The sequence below is a fragment of the Silene latifolia genome, chromosome Y (assembly GCF_048544455.1).
Source record: "Silene latifolia isolate original U9 population chromosome Y, ASM4854445v1, whole genome shotgun sequence".
NCBI lineage: Eukaryota > Viridiplantae > Streptophyta > Magnoliopsida > Caryophyllales > Caryophyllaceae > Silene > Silene latifolia.
In genome coordinates this window covers 145,146,706-145,154,611 of record NC_133538.1, presented here as the reverse complement: position 1 = coordinate 145,154,611, position 7,906 = coordinate 145,146,706, and the positions used below count along the sequence as shown (strand labels likewise).

Sequence of the window (7,906 nt, the reverse complement as noted above, 5' to 3'; positions counted from 1 at the left end):
TGTTGACCTTCCACAGAATGCTTTATCTTGTAAAGCCATTTGCATTGAAGGGGACGAACCTTAGCAGGTAAGTCAACAAGATCCCATACGTTGTTCTCATACATGGAGTCCATCTCGGATTGCATGGCCTCAAGCCATAGCTTTGAGTCGAAACTAGTCATGGCACCTTTACAGGTTGCGGGTTCACTACTCGTTAAGAGTAGAATGTCATCTATGTCATGTTCCTCGACCATACCAATGTATCTGTCTGGAGGAATAGAGACTCTTCCTGACCTCCTAGGTTCCTCGGGAATATTAACTGCAATGAGATCGAAGGAACTGGTTCCTCCAATGGTTGCTCGGTATTTGGTTGGAATCTCCGACGATTCGAAGGTTCTATTACTCTTTGCATTCTCGAGAAATTCCTTCTCTAAGAATGTCGCACTAGCCGCAACAAATACACGTTGTTCGGTTGGCGAATAAAAGTAATGACCAAGCGTTCCTTTAGGATAACCTATAAAGTATGTCTTGACCGATCGTGGGCCGAGCTTATCCTCGTGTCTCCACTTGACATAAGCCTCGCAGCCCCAAACCCGTATAAAGGACAAGTTAGGGACCGTTCCCTTCCATAGTTCATATAGAGTCTTGTCTACAGCTTTAGACGGACTTCGGTTAAGTATTAGAGCAGCTGACAAAAGAGCATAACCCCACAATGAGTCAGGCAACACGGTGTGACTCATCATGGATTGAACCATATCAAGTAGTGTTCGATTTCTCCGTTCGAACACACCATTCAACTGAGGTGTTCCAGGTGGAGTTAACTGCAAGGCAATCCCACAGTCTTTGAGGTGTTGATCAAACTCGTGAGAAAGATACTCGCCACCACGGTCTGAGCGCAGTGTTTTAACCTTTCTACCAAGTAGGTTCTGTACCCAATTCTGGTATTCCTTGAATTTCTCAAAGGATTCACTTTTGTGCTTCATTAAGTAGACATAGCCATATCTACTTAAATCATCCGTGAAAGTGATAAAATACCTATAGCCTTCTCGTGCGGTGATTGACATAGGTCCACACACATCCGTATGTATGAGTCCAAATAGGTCAGTAGCGCGCATTCCAACACCTTTGAAGGAAATTCGAGTCATCTTACCAATGAGACATGATTCACACGTGCCAAATGATTGAAAATCAAAGGCCGAGATAGCTCCATTCTTTATGAGCTGTTTTACGCGTTTCTCATTAATGTGTCCCATACGGCAGTGCCATAGATACGTTTGATCTTTGTCACCAACCTTTAACTTCTTATTCATTACGTGTAATATTTCGGTGGTCTGATCTAAAACATAAATTCCATTCATAGAGACTGCTTTGCCATAAATCATATCGTGTAATGAGAAAATGCAAGTATAATTCTCTATTACAAATGAACAACCAAGTTTGTCAAGTGCAGAAACTGAAATAATGTTTTTAGAAAGACTGGATACATAATAGCAGTTATATAAAAATAACTCAAATCCGCTGGGAAGCTGGATCACGTATGTTCTCCTCGAGACGGCAGCCACTCGTGCTCCATTCCCGGCACGCAGGTCCACCTCACCCTTTACGAGGGGTTCGATGTTTTGGAGCCCCTGCACATGATTACACAGATGAGAACCACAACCAGTATCTAGTACCCAAGTTCCGTAACTTGCGTGGTTAATCTCAATCATATGAATAAAAGTAGAAGAGGAAGAAGACATACCAACAGGTTTAACGCGACCTGCTTTTATGTCCTCATGGTAAACAGGACATGTACGCCTCCAATGCCCAGTCTTGTGGCAGTGATGGCATTCCATGTTTTCGGTCTTGCTCTTTGTCGCGCCTGATGAGTTGCTCGACTCACCAGGCCCACTCTTACCTGACCCTGACTTCTTGAACTTCGGTTTAGCTACTGCTAGGTCTGCCTGAGCTTTGCCCTTACCCTTGCCCTTGTTTGATACAACGAGAACATCCTGTTTCAAGCTCCCACGAAACTTCATATCCTTCTCGGTCTGTACGAGAAGGGAGTGTAGTTCATGAGGACTTTTCTTCAAATCATTCATATAGTAATTTGCTCTAAAGAGCGCAAAACCATCGTGGAGTGAATGAAGCATGCGGTCAATCACGATGTTCTCGCTGATTTTACAATCAAGCGCCTCCAGTCTCTCGACATTCTCAATCATGCTGAGAATGTGTGGGCTAACCGGTTGGCCCTTCAGGAGTCTCGCATCAAAGAAGCGAGTGGTATGCTCATAGGTCACGATTCTCGGTGCTTTCGAGAATTCCTTAGTGAGCGTGGTGAAAATCTTGTTTGCACCTTGGGCTATGAAGCGTTTCTGCAAATTGGATTCCATTGCAAAAATGAGTACGTTTTTAATCGCACCCGCTTCCATGACGAAATCGTTATACTTGGCGATCTCGTTAGCTCCAGCCGTGGGGCCTGGGTTTGACGGGATGGGCTCACGTCGGATATTTGAGCTTCCCGTCGCCAGCGGCATTCCGTAATCTTTGTCTCCCGATCCGCGAAGTTTGATCCATCATTCTTGATCGAGTAGACCGATTCATCCGATTCATGAAGATCCGAAGCCAGGACTCACGGTCCAATGTGGCACTTGGCATTGGGTCGTCAGCACGGCCAGCCATTTTGTTATTAGCAGTTTAAGTGGTCGTGATCTACACTGAAAAAGAAAGGAAAAACAAAACGAAATAAGCAACTCATCAAGGTGATTTAAGTATATTTAAAATTCATTTTAATCGTGTAGACTCATTGCACTTGCATAATTGATCTCCCTCAAGAATGATGCAGGTGATCCCAAAACTCAATTTCCGTAAATTGATAAGCCAACTGTTTAGCTAGTTCTATCGTTAGAACTCTTGGTCGATAGATTTCCGTAAATCCTATCTATAGTCCACCATAATCACAGGATCATACGAGTGACCATAGTGTTGAGATAAAATAGGTCAATCAGTTCCAACTTACCCGACGTAGAAGGGGTCATATTATGCCTACCGACGAAGAAGGGATTCATTGGAGTTTGACCTATAAAGACTATTCTCAATTTTTGGTTATACGAGGAAGATCCCATCAACTTAGTTTTAATTCATTTTAAGTGAACGAAAAACTAGCATTGCGTGAATGAATTAATTTAGGTGATGGCTTATATAAAAACGTGTGATATCTGTATATCAAAGAAAACTAACGCGTGACCTCTATATGAGTCAGTTTTCATGCAATTATTAGGTGGTTTGGTTTTAGGCGGAATATGATGCAATCTATCGTTACGATAAAATAAATAAAAGAATGCAAAACGTAAATAAAAATTCCTAGTGTGGCCTATCCTAGTAAAAAGAACATAATACAACTTTGGAATCCACCGTTGGACCCGAGAAGCTTGTCTTGATGTTCCATCTTGATCCATGCAAATGGGGAGTGAGCATCCGGTCTCCATCTTTGGTCTTCTCAAAATTACAATTAAAATTTACAAAATATAAACCTATTTACATTCTAAATAAAAACTGTAATTACAAGGAAAAAAACAAAACGGAGATACAAGATCTCAAAATACAACCAAGACCGTGTTCCATCATTACGGTAACACGTTCTACTAAGGCCACACTAAGTTACAACCGTTTGTAAAAATTAAATACGTAATTTAAACATTCAAGGCATTCAACAGTAACGATAAATAAAAATGCATCAACTAAAATAAAATTTATTCGTGACATAATTCCATAATTATGTTAAATTTATCCAAACCACCTTTAATGATTAAAATTATGTGACAAAACCGCTTTAATCAACTTAATTTTAATCCATGATAATCCGTTACTTTAAATCGCTTTAAAATAACTAAATGGTACGTGAGTGAACCGTTTCACTATCAAGCGAATGCACAAAATCCGTATTATGCATAAATCATGGCCGAAAAAAAATGAAACCGAAAATTTTTTTTTTTCTTCACGGCAGAACCATGAACAGTACAGCAAAACAAAACAAAAAAAAAAAAGTTTCCAACAGCGCAAAACCGTGAGCCTCAACAAACCAAAACAAAATCGATTTGTTAAAAACCAATTGCAATTTAACCTAATCCGTATAGAATTGAAACTACAATTGATAATACTTCAACATATTGCTATGATTATCGTTTAAAATAACAATATGCAAAGAACAAATTGAAAACAAAACATCGTCTGATCGGCATAAAGCCGTGTGGCACGATTACCAATGCAAAAAGTGTCACGGTTTGCTCAAAAAAAAAACAAAACAGCCGAGACAAAAAAAAAATTCTGCCGCACGGAATTTTATGCAAAAAAATATCGATTCAATTCGTTTAATGAAAATCACAAAGAAAAATTTACGTGGCCTCGCTCTGATACCACTTGTGGGGTAATATCCGTATAAAACCCTTAAATTTTAGGACTATAACGTAAATTTAACATGCGATATATGGTCATAAACGAAAAACAATAGAGAAACGATAAAGAACAAGAATCAACCTCGGGTCCTTTGAAATGCGACCTAAGAACAGAAATCAAAGTAGATTTCCTCCAAATCGTTGCACCCAAGACCGTCTGAGACTCTGCCCCTTGTGCTAGAAATACTCTCTAATTGACTTGCAATATTGAGAGAGTTTTGTGTGAATTTTGCTAGATGTGAGATCTAGGTTTTTCAGAGAAGAATGCTCTCAAAAACCTAATTTTGTTTCAAATGAAAATGAGTTAGGGCAAAAGGAGAGAAAACTCTCCTTTTGTTCTCTTGTGTTCGGTCCGTGGGTTCTCAAGGGGAGGGAGTGGGCTTTCCACTTTCTCCTCATTTAACTCGTGGTCCGACTGGTCTCGCTAATATGTATACGACGGGTTTTTAATTATAAATCGTCATCGGTTATCGGTTATTAAAATATCAACTAGTAACATGACTTAGTCGAAATATTAATACATGTCCGACAAAGACAATATTGTATAATTAATTCAATATACATCAATTAAATATAATCGTTTATATTTAAATTACGAATTAACCGTTTAATTCGTTTTAGCCATTATTATTTAATCCGTATTAAATAATTATCTCAACATCGCGTTTGACTAATTATTAGTCAATAACTCCGACTAACTGCTTAGTCATATTAGGCATCAACATGACTGTATTTTCATACCGTCACATCTCTCAAACGTATCCTATAGGTGTGACTTTTAGGGACCAGTTGATCACCGCCATCAGTATGACAATAACGTCAAACTTATCTAGCAAGCCAACCGTTATTGATAAACGTGGACCAACTGATAATAATACAAAAGTATACCCTTTGATCCTTTTAGAGATTTAAATGTTATTGCACTAACTGTAGAGGACACCAGCCCCAACAGTCGCTATTCCAGACGAGAATTTAAAGATCGAGATTTATCAAGCCCATGAGTTATTAGGTTTAGGAATTATGTTACGTATACTTTCTATATAACGTAACCTAGAACATCAGATTATTCATCCAGTTTTCATCAGTTTTACATTCAGTTTTCATTAGCTTTAATAATTAGGGTTCGGGATACTATTTCGCATTGGATTTTCGTTTGTGCTTTCAATCATTTCCGTTACAATTCTTCTGCGATCTTGGTATTCTTCTTATTTCAGTTCATCTTTATTGCATTCATAGATATAGAATTGTTAGTTAGTTCCCGAAACCATAATTATCGTTTTATGCTAGCCTTTTGTTCCGTAGTTTTAATTATGAATTCTTCTGTTTATTTCATCAATATTATTGTTGTTACCATTCTTAGTATGAGTAGCTAAATTATTCGTGCTAGGATGTAGGGGAATTGTAGTGTAGGCGGCAATATAATGAACACGGCCTGAATCGCGTGTCAGTCGATCGACCGCCATACCTGGTCGATCGACTGACCACGTGAGGTTTTATTTTCATTTTAATTTTTTTAATTCTTTATCCGACGAATCGAGTGCACACGACTAGTTGAATGCTCAGGATATGACTGACCCATTAGATCGAGAGATAGGGACAGTTGTTAGATCACCAATTAAAATGACTAAACTATGCTGAGATCGAAAGATAGGTAAAGTTTAGACCGTAAATCACTTTTCTGGACGAAAGTTAGTATTAGTGATATTAGGGACCTATAGCGTGATCGAAAGATGCTATTTGTTAAGAGTAGACCGAGAGGACCTCTTTATTTCCCGCCTCATGTGTTTGACTTAGACCTGTTTAGTATGCTGCCGCCGAAACTATTACGAACCGACCATCCTAGTACCTCTTTTTATACTTGATTTTATATATTTCATTAGTTTACATTTCTTTTATTATTATTAGCTATAGACCAAACCCAATCAAACCCTCATCTTATTGTTACCTTAGACCGAATTTAAACAACTAGAAATTACGTCTGCCTCTCTGTGGTTCGACCTGACTGCCGCTAGCTATAGTTGTAGTTGGAGATTATAAATTTATTTTTGACACCTCACGACGGGTATCAAATTTTGGCGCCGTTGCCGGGGAGGCAATTGTTCTAATTTTTAGTTGTTTTTATTTAGTCTTTCTTTAGTTTAAGGGACTTCCGTTCCTTAAACTTTTCTTATATTCTTTTTGTAGTTTCTTCTTATGCGCAGGTCACAGGGTGATGAACTAGTACCATTCAATCCTGAGATCGAGAAATCCTTGCGCGAGTTGAGACGATCACAAAGGGTATTACCGACGAGGAAGAGCCGAGTACTGTCAAGCTACTACGAGAACGCTGCGTCGAAGGAGATCCACCTACATCTCCCGCCTCTACTTCTTGGTGAGACACCACTTCTCCGAAATTCAAGTCATGGTGAAGAAGCAACCATTGCTAGTCACTCAGAGCCGACAGCTTCGAATCTCTACAAAAGATTCGAACTACGTGGGGAGGCGAGAAAATTCGAGCCAAAGCCTTTCTATATTAATCTGGTTGAGAGAAACCAATTCGGGGGAGCTGTAAATGAAGATGCAGCCAAGCATATGGAGATTTTTATTGATTATTGTTGCTCTATACCCCCGCTGGCCGGTGTGACCCAAGACCAGATCAAGGAGACCATGTTCATTTTCTCCTTTCGTGATGCTGCAAGGGAGTGGTATAGAGATCTGGACCGATCCGCCCATCGCATCACCGACTGGAATTCCTTAGCCATGGCATTCTACAAAAAGTACTTCTCTGCCTCGAAGACGAATGCCATTAGAGCTCAGATCACGAGCTTTAAACAAGGGCCTGATGAGAACTTTCATGAAGCATGGGTCCGTTTCAAGAAATTGGTGCGAACCATACCGCACCATGGGTTCGAAAAATGGAGTCTTTGCAATCAGTTCTATAATGGGCTGTATGACGATCAGAGGGCTATTTTGGATGCTGCAGCCAATGGCCGATTTGCTGAGAACATGGGAGAGACTAAGGGGTGGAAGATCATTGATGATTTGGCCACTCATAAGGCTGAATATGGGAATTCGAGAGGAAACAAGAGGAGAGTCGTGAATCTTCCTCTCTGTTCTTTGCACTAGAAGCTCTCACTGCAAGGTTTGACAAATATGAGTTAGGAGGAGCTTCTAAAGGAGGGATGTACCATGTTAACGCTGTTTCAGACGGTCCTTTCGTCTGTAGAAGATGTGGAGTTGAGGGGCATGTCTCAGAGAATTGTTCTGTCCCCTTTGAGTCTTGTGCTGCCTTTCAACACTATAGGCAAACAAACACGTACTATGAGCCGAATGTCCACCCCAACTTGAGGTGGAGTAGCCGAATGTCCCGAATCCGACTCAACCTCCACAACAAAAAGATCGCAAAAACATATGTGCCTCCACACAAACAACCATATCAAAAACCTCTCGTATATTCCTCGGCGAAGAACAATCCCAAAATTCCGAGTTCACCGAGTTGAAGAACTTATTCTTTG

The 7,906-nt window shown here is 39.9% G+C and overlaps 1 non-coding gene across 1 annotated transcript; it reads right to left on the bottom strand.

Moving 5' to 3' along the window:
* Positions 1 to 7,193: 7,193 nt before the first annotated feature.
* Positions 7,194 to 7,300, bottom strand: LOC141636125 (small nucleolar RNA R71). Its single transcript, XR_012540759.1, has one exon. It is a non-coding gene; the product is annotated as a small nucleolar RNA R71 (small nucleolar RNA).
* Positions 7,301 to 7,906: the final 606 nt, after the last annotated feature.